This window comes from Agelaius tricolor, unplaced genomic scaffold, assembly GCF_023055355.1.
Source record: "Agelaius tricolor isolate 1412-34295 unplaced genomic scaffold, bAgeTri1.0.p SCAF_3, whole genome shotgun sequence".
NCBI lineage: Eukaryota > Metazoa > Chordata > Aves > Passeriformes > Icteridae > Agelaius > Agelaius tricolor.
The window spans coordinates 1,285,099-1,298,295 of NW_027269263.1; positions in this window are offsets into that span (position 1 = coordinate 1,285,099).

Here is a 13,197-nt window from a genome sequence, read left to right on the forward strand (position 1 = left end):
ACACTGTGGCACTCCTGCAGTGATGAACATCCACCCTGCTCCATACCAAAGGTGTCAGAACCCAGGACATTCCTCTGGCTGCCATGGAGGACTCCAGACCCTGGCAGGGGCTCAGAGACCTTAGCACAGAGTCACAAACATCTGTGCCTTTGATTTTAACCCATGGAAACAATTACCAACTTTGTGTGAAGAGTTACAAGCCACAAGGGTTTGAGTAGAATGATAGTGAATTTGTCCCAGGGTAAAAAAGTAGAATTTTGGGTATTTAGAATGGGGGCTCAAGAGGCAAGATGGAGGAATCTGGGCATGTTCTGTCCTTCCTCTTCTTGCCCTCCATCTTTTGCTGTGATGGTGGCACTTGTGGATTGGTTTAGAGTAGAGACAGACTGTCTAACATAGGTGCTAGGGATTGGAAAATTATTGTAAATAAAGTACAGGTAGTTCTTAATATAAAAAGCCAACACCACCCCAAGGGTGGTCACTGTGCCGCAAACCAACCTGCTGGACAGACCTCAGCAGGTCAGAGAAAGAATGGAATAGATAAGAGAAAATAAACAACCCTGAAAAGCAGAGTTGAGGAATTTCAACTTCTTCTTTGAGCACGGGACTGGGAAAAAAGTGACTTTCTAACACCTTGGGGGTCATCTCAACCACAGAAACCCGAGACAAAGGCACTCATCCCACTGCAGCAGCCACCACCTGGATTTGTGCTCTGTCCTGCACTGCTCTGAGCAGACACGACCACTGACTGCAGGGAATGCTCCCAGAGCTTCCTGGCTCTTTCCCTTGCTCCAGTAACTCTGGTGAAGATTGTGTCTCCTCCTCTCCATGTTTATGGAGTCAGTGCAGGTGATTTTGAAAGCATGCATGATATAATAAAAACAGTTTGAAGCCTTCTGAAAATGGCGTGTTGCTTCGTATTATGACCATCTTGGCCATGACACATCTGCACCCATTCCACAGCCCTTGGAAAACCCTCATTCAAAGAGCTCAACAGTCTCTGCACAGACAGTAATTCCTGGTGCTTTTGGGTGGGGGTAATTACTGCAAAAGAAACAAATAGTAGCATCCATCACCTTGGCCTGGAAGGTGGCCAAAAGCACCTGCACTGAGCCCATGAACACGGAGAGGAGGAGACACAATCTTCACTAGAGTTACTGGGCTGAGTGAAAGAGCCAGGAAGCTCTGGGAGCATTCCCTGCACTGAGTGGTCATGTCCTGTCACCCCTGCCCCACCAGTCTGTGCACAGCTCATTTCACCCTCCTTTGTGGCTCATGCAAAGCAAGAAACCTCAGTTTAGAAGAAGCTTTAGGCCAGGGGTGGTGACCCTGCTATGAAGAGCTACATCACAAGCAGCTCAACCATCTCCTCCTTTCCCAAGCAGATGCTGACCTTGCCAGACCCACCTGATCCCAAGCAGGGGAACATTTCACTGCTCCTTCCAGTTCTGGCAGTGTGGGAGCTGTCCTGATGTCCCAGACACCTGACTGCAAATAAACCTGCTCTATTCAGGTCAAACATGACCCTGGGCTGTGCCTGAAAGCAAATGAACACACAACTTTCTGCCATTTCAGGTCTCATTAAGGGCTGCTTGGGTGGTTTTAAGGAGGAGGGGACAGAAATTTCAGGATATAAAACAAGCCATCTGACCCCATAGGTTGGGAGCTGAAGGAAAATACCAAAAAACAACAAAAGAAACATGAGAAAACTTAAATGCACTTGACATTCAGGAGCTGAGGTGTCATCTCAGGCTGTGCTCAGGCCCCCAGGACTTGGTCTAAAATAAGATATCTGTTGTTCCATAGCAACATGTCCTTCCTTTGGGGTGTGGTGTCACAGCAGCTTATGGTCACTGAAGTTTGAGACTCTAAGCATGATTTATCTTGATCTGAAACCAAACCTCATCCAAAGGGCTCCTTGAACATCTGCACTTCCTTGTGACTGTCTCAATTAACTGTGCTATGTCTGCATTATAGCACTGTGTCCTGAAAAACATCCAGCCCCCCCAAGCTGAGGCTGGAGCCCACTCATAATAGACAGCACCCTCATAATGCACTTTTAGTGTCTACTGCAGCCCAGGAACAGCTCCCCATCCTTCACTTGGCTGATCTACTTTTATATCCTTGATTCAAATGGAGTTATGCAAACTTCATGTTTGCTATCAGGCTATGAAGAAGCCTATTGTAACCAGGATATGCTTTTCTTAGATGTAAATGTACATGCAAAATAGAAAGAGCTTTGATACTGAGATTTTTTTCCCCGAGGTTCAAGTATTTTATCATTTTAATAATATTCCATTTTCCTGATGCACTCATTTTTAGAACATCTTTTGTATTAGCTCAGAGTATTATAATTCCTTCAGAATTCCTCTGGAGGGCACTATTACCATAACTATACAATTAGCTACAGCTGGATGTAATAGAGATAAACACTAAATAGCCTTGCTGGCAGGAGGCAGAGTGTCTTTTAACCCAGACATCTTCTTTACTGCTGCCTGGCTTGTTGCTCTGCTTTAGGAGTATGGGAAACCTTAGTTACAAACAAGAAGAGAATTTAGAAATTGTAATTGGTGAAGTTTGTCTTGCAAAAAGGTGCTGTGGATTTGTTTGTTTGTTTTTCCCCCTATCATTATCTCTGTTAGCAAGTACTAGAATTTGGTATAACCACTCAAAGGCTTTGTAAAAGTGCTATTTCCCAAGACACAGGATGATTTGTGATATTTGGGGAGGGATGGAGGAGATGATAACTTGTGGACTCTTCCTGCTCTCTTGCTCGTGTGAGATCAGTGATCCAATCTCTTTCTACTCCCTGTCCCGCAGTGAAGAGCCAAGAGGATTTTAATCCATTCCTCCAGGATTTAGAAAAGCCAGCACAACAAAGTGAGGGAAGGGTAATATTTTGGAGCCAAGAGAGACATTAGGACACACCAGGGTTTCTTAGAAGATGCTTTTTTTTTTTGCCTTTTTTTTCTTTTGGTCAGAACTGAGCAGGAGTGATTATAACAAATTCTAGTACTTCCTAACAAAGATAATGATAGGAAAAAAAAACCAAACAAATCCACAGCACCTTTTTTGCAAAACGAACTTCGACAATTATGTTTTCTAAATTCTCTTCTCCTTTATAACTGAGCTTTCCCATACTCCCTAAAGCAGAGGAACAACCCAGAAGTTGTGAAAGGAACTCGCAGCTCACAGGAAAACTTTTGAAGCAGGAATAAACTCTCGAGAGCTTGGAAAGGTCAACTTGAAAATCTGTCTGATCCGGCTGCCCTCTTGTGAGCACGGAGTAGATTGCAAGATCATTTCACCAGAGTGCCCAGAGATTTCTTGAGCTAAAACCAGCGATGAGCTGCAATCCTCCAGGAGCTCTGGCTTGGGTGGGATTATTCCCTTCTGCATTTTCTGGGAAGCATCATGCTTATGTAGAGAAAAAAATATTTTCTTTACTTTGATTTTGCGACTTCCTCATGTTCCTTTTCCTTTTATATTGTACAGATAGTTGGCTCATCTATTTCCCAATTAGAATAGAAATTGTTCAAGTGGGTGAAATGCTTGTTTGAGACTTATGAGGGTCTTGGGATATTATATCATGTAGGAAAAAAATATACTGATACACTCTGGTTTTAATTAGGCCATCAAACAAAGAAAAGAAGGAAGGGTATATTTCAGTTATGGCAGGAATAATGTACAACAATCTGCTATTACTGAGGAAGAATCAGCAAAATGAAAAAAAGCCAAAAACAACAAACAGAAAAAAACAAGAATATCCCCCCCCCCAAAAAAAAAACAAACAAACAACCCAGAATAAAATCTATTAGAACAAAAATAAATAGACTGTTTGAGTTAAGTTGTTGTGAACTTAAGTTTGGATCTGCATTGGTGTTTTCAATTAGTAAAAAAATCATCTTTGCTCACTTTTATTGATTCCTTCCACATTTCAGCCTGAATTCTCATTTATTAACTATCCCCCAATTCAAAGACAGTCCCCATACCTGTGTTTTGTTTCAGGATCTTTCCTCCTTCACAATACCTGCATTGCCACACTGACACTCACAGCTTCTCCTCTTAATCACTCCCCTCCAACAGCAATTGAAGCATTTTGGTTTAGATTTAAAGATTTTTAAAAGCACAAAAACAAACTACACGAACTTTGCAAATAGATGTAAGAGAGAGAAAAGGAAAAAAAAAATAAAAGATAGGTCAGATTTTGGCTAGACCAACCTTGACATTGTCCTTTTAAAGCACTCCCCAGGCAGCTTTAACTTTTGCAAGCAGCCTCTCACCCCAGGGCCCAGTCAGGCTGGCAGGATGGCAGAGGTCAGCATTTCACATGAATGAACAATTTCTCCAATGTCTAAGGCAAGCATTCAGCTACCCCTCTCTCTTTTCACCTGTCCTTTAAAGTTTAAACTGAGACTACCACTGTGCACAATGCAAGGAAAATCCCTCTTTCCATTAACCCTTTGAACCCTCAGGACAGGAGTGATACCCTGAGTTGGAAACTGAGACAGAGACACAGGACTTCTGTCTCTGTCCCCGCTTTTTTTCCCATCTGTCACTGACATATTTTCTGAAAAATCCCTTCGCCAGGATTTCTTCTCCTGGAAAGCTGGGAAGCTTCAGCTTCTCCATGTTTTGCTGCTTTGCAATGTGATTTGGAGAATTGTTTACTCAGCATGTGAATTGTTTTTAATTAATGGCCAATCACAGTCAGCTGTGTCAGACTCTCTGAGTCTGTCACAAGTTTTTTATCATTCCTTTTCTAGCCTTCTGATGGCTCCTTTCTCTTTCTTTAGTGTAGTTTTAGTATATTAATATAACATGATATGATAACATGACATAACATGATAACATAACATAACCATAAAATAACATATGATAATATATGATATGATAATATAAAATAAAAAATAAAAATAAATTAGAAAAAGAAAATAAAAAAAGAAAAGAAAGTAAAAATAAAAACATTAAATTAAAAAATAAAATAAAACAAAAAAGTAAATTAAAAATCAACAAAAAAATTTATAATAAAATAAAAATAAACAAAAAATTTTAACAAAATAATCTAATAAAATATATAAAATATTATAAAATATAATAAAATAAAAAATATAATAAAATATACTAAAATATAATATACTAAAATATACTATAATGTAATCTATCAGCCTTCTAAGAATTCGGTGTCAATTCTCATCTCTCACCTCATCCTGGGGTCCCTCACAACAACACCCCAGCAATTAATAAATGAATCACCACACCCATCCATGTAATTTCCCTTGCAAACAAATCTCTCATTGCCTCTCTCACTCAACCACCAGAATCCTGCAGAGCATTCCAAGTGTGAGCACATGCTCACAGGTGCAGTACCCAGATTCACTTTTGGGATCAAACATTTCTTTCTGCCTCAAATGTGACTGGCACTTGCTCATCAAGGCACCAAGCAATTCACAGAAATCTTCCCAAACTCAAAGGGGTTCACAGTGGTCACCCATCTACAGGCTTTAATCAAAAATGTAAATCTTTGCTCCTAAAATCCAGGAAACAAGCATCTTACCTGTTATTAGCTGAACAATCCAAATGAGTATGGAAGCAGAGTTATCTGCCCAAATTCTCTGCACAGATCTTAGAACATAACCTCTGGGACTTTGGTTCGAGCTCAGTGTTGAATTAAACTGGAAAGGAGAAAGCAGAAGGAATTCTGGATTAGGAAACCTGCACTGGCTTTGATGTGCGGTCACATAAACAGTCAACTTCTGCACTCCCAAAATTCCAAACTCAGATCCCATTTCTCTGGCTTAGGCTAGCTCTGCCTTAAACTGGTGTGCAATTTTTCATGGCAAAAAACCCACCAAAACCATTCAGAAACAAACCTCTGGGCACCTATTAAATAGAAAATAACGATCCAACAAGTTTTGATGCACAGGTTAGACAGATTAAGAAGGCTAAGTAAATAGTGAAGGAGAAGTTTGGACCTCACAAACTACTTTACAGCATTTAGGACAGCCATAAGATAATTTTTTGGTCCCTGGAGCCACATGCTGATGACTGCCACCTGGAGTTCCCCACACAAGAAGTGCACACAGCAGGCCATCAACTGAGTAGAAACTGTGGCTGTGAAACAAACCCATTGCTCCTGAGTTCTAGATTTTCCTAAGAGCCATTGTGGTCCCTGCTTTTGCACTCAAAGAAAAGATTTAAAGCAGATAAAATTATCCAAGGGCAGTGAGACCTGAATTTATGACAAGAAAGGGTTAAGAAATTCTGAATTTCTGAGCACCCAACACACCCAATCTTTTCAACAGTTGTATAACTAAAATGCTGAAATGTGCAGGATTAAGCATAAACCTGAGATTTCATTGCACAGAGCACCACTTTGGTTTTTCTAGGCAGGAGACTGCAGCTGAGTAGACTACAGCCAAGCACTGGATATGCATCTACTTGGACAAATATACCAAAAGAAGAAACATGGAATAGAGCATTGTGCCCCTTTCAGATAACAAGAGAGAAGCTTAAGTCACGCTGATGCTGATAAGCCTAAACCACCAAAAAAACCCACCCAACAAACTATCTTGCATTGTATTTTTTTATATTCAAGCATTTCTGTGTTCCTGTCACATTGCTCTTTCCCCCACATCTGAACTGATAAACTCTATGAACTTCAGAAACTTTGCAGGAAGAGCTGTGAGGTTTCAGGGCCCCCTCGTTCCTTTATTTGTCAAAAGACAAAAGTTTGTGATCCATCCAAATCTCTGAGGGCTGAACTGCAGGGAGAATTCCCTGGAGCCTGGCCTGGAGGGGCTGTTGCTTCAGTGAATTCAATTTTTTCAGGGTATTAAAAACTGAGACAGTAAAACAGATGACAGGCACTGAGGGTGGAATTCTATCTCCAGAGGAGTTTAATGGGGCTTTCTGCCACTGTCTTCACGCAGGCCAGGATTTTAACCCTGCTTCAGGGAACAGGGCAGAAAAATGCTACACAAAATTTAAACACTTCTTTTGTAAGGCTGAGTTTGGTAGTAAAATTCAAATGATGATACTGACTTCTCCTGAAAACACTTCTGACATACAAAAAGTTTTTTGATCCTCTGTCTTATCCTCAGAGAAGAAAATGAGGAGAAATGTAGAAGACTTTTGCATTTAATTTCAACTCACATATAATTTCATTTTTCTGAATATTTTACCTTGATCTCAGTGGCATGCTTTGCATATTAAGATATAGGCAGTCTTAATACTGCCAGATGTGGGGAAGAAGGGAAATTAAGAAAGAAAAACGTCAACAAATTAACCAGGCGAAGCCATGTGGCAATGGATCAAAAAATCCAAAGCAAAGAACAGCAAATAAGTATGGGAGCAAAGGAGAAAGTCATCAAAGAGGGCAGTAGAGGATGGAAAGAGAAATAAGCAGAGGAAGGAAGGCATTATCTAAAGCAGAAGTGCAATGGAGGCAAAAAAAAATTAAAACAGAAAGACACCACAGAAATTGAAAACAAAGCAAACAGACGAATGATGAAAATGGCATATGGAGAAGAATAAGGGAAGCAAAGGAGCTGAAGCAGGGAAAAAGAACAGAAGGACACCACTTCTCTGGGAATACATTTAGTTGCCATCAGGAGGTGACTGCCCTTAGAGGACTAAATTCCCTTAAGGGAATTAAGGGAAAAGAGCCCCACACTGCCCCAGCCCCACAGAGCACCACAGCTCCTGAGGAGCAGCAGTACAAGCTGCCCTTCAATGCTCTTAACCTCTCTCTGGGCTGGCAGGGTTCTCTCTTCTGTGCTTTTCTCCAACATTTTTGCCAACCTCACTTCACCTCCTGAGCTGTCTCCTTCTTGCTTCTCCCTCTGCACCTTTTTTCCTGGATATTTTGCACCTTGATTCAAAAGAACAACTGTAATAAGTGCTTGTTTCCATCCAGCAGTGACTGAATGAAGGATGGCAGCATATCCACAGAAACTACAGAACCATTCTGAGGGAAGGAAAGTGCATCAAGAAGAAAAAAAAAAAGCCACGAACAAAAAAAGCTCAGTGCAATTCAATATTTTGAAGGAAGTTCGGTGAGCTGCTTCTGCACAGCAGGCCCTTAGCAAGAACTCTTCCTGGTCCATTTTTGGCTGTAAAGAAAGGAAAGCAAAGCAGATTTGGAGTAGCAATGGAGCACTTCAAGAATTCATGCTGTGGTGGATTCATGGTGAATGCAATGCTTTAAATGTCATTTATTGGAGTTCCTGATTAGCAGCCATCCTGTAAAACCAGGGCCAAAACCATGACCCTTGGTTTGGGATTTTGGGCTGAGCAATGCTCTATCAGTTGATGCACTGTACTAATGCAGCTTTAACTTTCACACTGGGTTTGGTTCATAACAGGTGGATTTGAGGGGCAGGAGTGGAGCTAATGAAGACTTTTTTTCCTTTGTGAATGAAGCCCTGATTGGGGTGGCTCATGCTGGGACTCTGCACAACATGGGTAATGCTCTCTGTTTCAGTGACATCTGTTACAGATGAAATTGATGTCTCCCCATGGGAAAGCAACTTTATAAATAGAATAAAGTCTGTTTCTCTCACTGGGCAGAGCTCTGGAAGGACAGGAAGAATCAGCTTAGTCATGGGCAGAACTAGCACCATTCTCATGGTGAGTGCTCCTGGATGGAGATAACTTCACATTTTTCAGCTCATCTCTGTTATCTGATTAAATTTTTAATCTTTCAAACCCAAAACCTTTGTTAGAGTATAGAACTTGCTAGACTACTTATTCCACCACAAAAGTTCTTAAGTTCTATGAGGGCTTTCCTAGTCAAAAAACCAAACCAACCAACCAAAAATGTAACAAACAAGCAAAAGGTAAAAACTGTAAACAAAATGTAACAAAAAAAGGTAAAAAACAAAATGAAAAAACAAAAACAAATGAATCAAACAAAAATGTAACCAACAATACATAAAAAATGTAAACAAAGTGCAGACCAAACAAAATGTAAAAAACAAAAAACCAAACCAAACAAAAATGTAAAAACATAAACAAAATGTGATAAACAAACAAAATATAAAAAAGAAAAAACCCAAAACGAACCAAACAAAAATGTAACAAACATAAAATGTAAACAAGTGCAAAAAACCAGAACGTAAACAAACAGAAACCAAACCAACCAATCAAAAATGTAGCAAACAAGCAAAACATAAATACCCCACAAAGCAACCAAACAAAAATGTAACAAACAAAATCCAACCCAAGGAAAAAAAGCACCCCAGATGATGATTACATTGAGGCAGAGTGGGAATCAGTAATGCATTGTATTATCCTGGGAGACTTTAAAAAGAGCAAACAAGGAAACAAAAGCATGTAGAAAAATACTTTAGAGCACTTTCACATGAATCAAGCATTTCCCCAAAAAGGAAACCAGAAAAGGACTGCAGTCCTGACCGTGGAAGTGAGGATTAAACAGGGGAAAATTTGGGCAAGTGAAAAATTACAAGCATGATGTGTAAAATATTCTGACAGCTGGACAAAAAGGAAGCTCCACTGCTCCAAGTCCAAGGAGAGAGTCCAGCTGTGCAAGCAGAGCTTTTCAAATTGCCTGGCAGGGATGAGGCAGTGACCAGCTTTCCCCACAAAGGAGGTGGAAATGCAGCATCCACCCACACTCATTTCTCCTTGTGCTGCTGGAGTTGCCCAGCTGGCCCACACGTGGCCCCTGAGCTGAACACTTATCACACTGTAAGCTCTGGAAATATTGCAGTTTTCCAGTTAAAACATTCCAGGCAAGCATCAAAGCAATGGACAAAGGGAACTGCTAAGCATGAAAAGCAATCATTGCTAAAAACATAACTTAGAGCAGAGGAGGGGAGAGGCTTTAAACATCAGGGATTACAGACTTTAAATTCAAGTAAAAAAGGACATTAATAACTATCATCTTTACACTTCATGATTTCTACATACAATTCAAAGGACATCTCCTCAGTGTATGCTGTGCCAATCAAACTTACTGTGGACTGCTCTCAGTGCTTCTCAGAAAAAGCCATGGACATGCAGGAGCAGCAGGCAAAATTCTGCCTTCTCTGCCAGGTTTCCTTGACCAGGAGCAAGTTTCTGTTTGCACACCCACATTTCAAATTTACCACTTGCCAAGCCTGGACAAGCATGCAAGCCACACACTGAGATGTGTGCTCTGAAAAGTGAAAGCTACTGTGGGAGTGCAATTCTTTTCTGAAAGAAAGTCTCACTGATGTCTACAATGCATAGAGGATAGATCTGGCTCTTTAAAATTCTGGTGAAAACAAACAAACAAACAAAAAAAAACCAAACCATGAACGCTTTGGAATCCAGTGTCAATTCAGTAATAGTGGTTTAAACTTTTTTAAAAATTATCATGAGAGCTGCAAGAGGAAGCAAAGTGTTCGCAGCGCAGTTCTCTTGCACCAATCAGATGCCTGAAACAGGCTTTCTGTTTCAGAAATAATCATCAAAAGAGGCTACAAGTTCAGCAAAGCACATTAGGGCACTCTCCCTTCTCTGCCAGGCTCCCCTGACCATGAGGAAGTTTCTTCTTGCACATCCACATTTCAAATTTACCACTTGCCAAACCTGGACAAGCATGCAAGCCACACACTGAGATGTGTGCTCTGCAAAGTGAAAACTACTGTGGCAGTGCAATTCTTTTCTGCAGAAAAGCCTCACTGATGTCTAACAAATGTGTTTAAACACACACACTTAAAATGCACATAGGTTAGATCTGGCTTTTTAAAAATCTGGTTAAAAAAAATCCAACAAAACAATTTGGAATCCACTGTCAATTCAGTAATAATGGTTTAAACTTTTTAAAAAGTTGTCATGAGAGATATAAGAGGAAGCAAAGTGTTCACAGCCCAGTTCTCCAGCACCAAGCAGATGCCTGAAACAGGCTTTCTGTGGCAGAAATAATCATCAGTGCTTAACAAACAAAGAGGCTACAAGGTCAGCAAAGCACTTCGGGGCACTCCATCCCTGCAGAGAGCACTGAGGTCAACAGCTTGGACACTTTCCTAAAAGTATGAATATTCCTCAGCTCTTCTGCTGAATAGGGATGAGCTGGTCCCCCATCCAGCAATCCATTACAGTGACAAAGTGGCTCTTAGTATGCCCAGCAACATGTGTGACAGCAGCAAGCGTTGAGCAGCAGCCAAATTCTGTCTGGGAGAGATAAAATCAGATCCAGGAGGCTAATAAGATAAGGATCAGTGCTCTGTGTACATCCATCCATTCATCAGAGCACTGATTTGAGTACAGGGAAAAAAAAAAAAGGTTACAAGGAAAAAGGAAAGGATGGGATGGGGGGAATAATCCTCCTGAAATGTTATTTATGTTTCAGAAATTTTGTGAGAACATCGAGTACGTGCTGACATTGTCAGTAATGTTTTTCTCAGGAAGAAGCTGTGTTAAATTCAAGTTATTTACTGCCTTTCACTCAAGCCCCATTCTGCAGCAGAGTGCTTCCACAAGAGCTGCAAGTTTATAATTGTAAATAAGACATTCTCTGTCACATATTGTACACATCCCCATTTTTTCACTGTAAATTCCTTAAGGCAGAGACCATTATTAATGCTAAATACATTAAAATTCAAGTCGAATAGCAGAGAGGAAAATAAGCAACAAGTTAATTAAACTTGCAATAAACACTTCATTGGAAAATGTTGCAAACACCCCCAAGGAAGATCTGGAGTGTGGAAGAACAAAATGAAATTGATCAAATGGGCAAAGAAAGTTTGCATCTTAAAAATTATACTCTGTCTTCAATATATAAGTATGAAATTAAGTGTTTACTGGGAAAAAAACTTAAATATTTTCAGGAGACTTGGTCTGGTTTTACCTGTTTTACAAGTTGACCCACACATTTAGGATGGGAATTAAAGAGTCCTTTGCACATGCAGAAATAACCTAGAAATTCACATTTGTGAGTGGAATACAGGCTGATAAACGATTACAAGTGCCTGTTTCCACTAAAACACAAAACAACTTTTTCTTACAATTGTACCTTATTAAATATCCTGTGAAGAAAAAGTCTGCATTACCAGGGGAAGAATCATGGTAAAGGAAAGTGCCTGTCCTGTGGGTCTGACTCAAAATACACCTTCAGAGCTGGTTTTCATAACTGGAAATTTTAAATGAAATATATCTGACTATATATCTATATATCTGACTGTATATAACTGACAAATATCCCTGTGTCAGTTAAATTCTGTGCATGCTTCAGGCAGGGTTTGAAAATCTGTTACAACCATCAGGATGCCCACAGACCTCCAGCTTCTAGAGAGGAAATCAGTGTACACCTCAAATTACTGCTGGCACTATTAAAAGCAGGGGACAAGCTCAGGGATAACTATGACGTGAACATTCTCCGGCAAACAGTCAGCATGAAAACTTCGAATCTTCACAGTTGTGGAGCCTTAGCTAATTAGTTGTGTCTACCTCATTATATAGAGATAGCAACTTTCTTTAAAAAAATCAGGAATTTCTATTCCTTTGTTACTCTCAGTAAAGCTGGAAAAGGATTTCAGGGTTTTCAGTTTGCAAGAGTACAAATTGGCTTTGCCCTCAGAAGAAAATAAAGTATATTTTAGGAAAATACCAAGAAGGTCCTTTGAAGTAAATTCCTTTACATGTTAAATTATGAAAAGATGGTATAAAAATCTTTTATACCATCTTTTTTTTTAGTGTTTCTTACTTAGCAGAAATTTAGCATTTATTAAAAAAAAAGCCACATTAGCAGGCCAAGAGCTGGAGGGTTTTCAATCCACTGAGGAGGTGTGGTACAGATAATATGCTCATTATTATTGACCATATATCAACACTTCCTTAATATTGATAAAACAAACTCTGCCAGTGCTGAGGAGAATCTCTTTTTTGAGATATGTGTTATTTCTATCCTTCCAGTCCTTGTCACCTCTCCACTGAGATGCCATTTCCAACACACCCCCTAATATTCCAGACTTCAACAGATCACTGGAAAGGACTCAGACTTCTGACTCATTTTACTTAGGCCTCCTGTCAGCAAAGTGATATATTCCTTTTCTGCCCTTCAGAGAAAGGAAAATCCCATAAGGGAAAAGGGGTGGAATCCTAAAAACCACCTCAGCATTGCCACCCAGTAGTACCAGACAGAGCCTCAAGAGATCAGGGCTCAGCTGCTGAATCTACTCTGAACTTGAGTCACTTTATCTGGGCTTA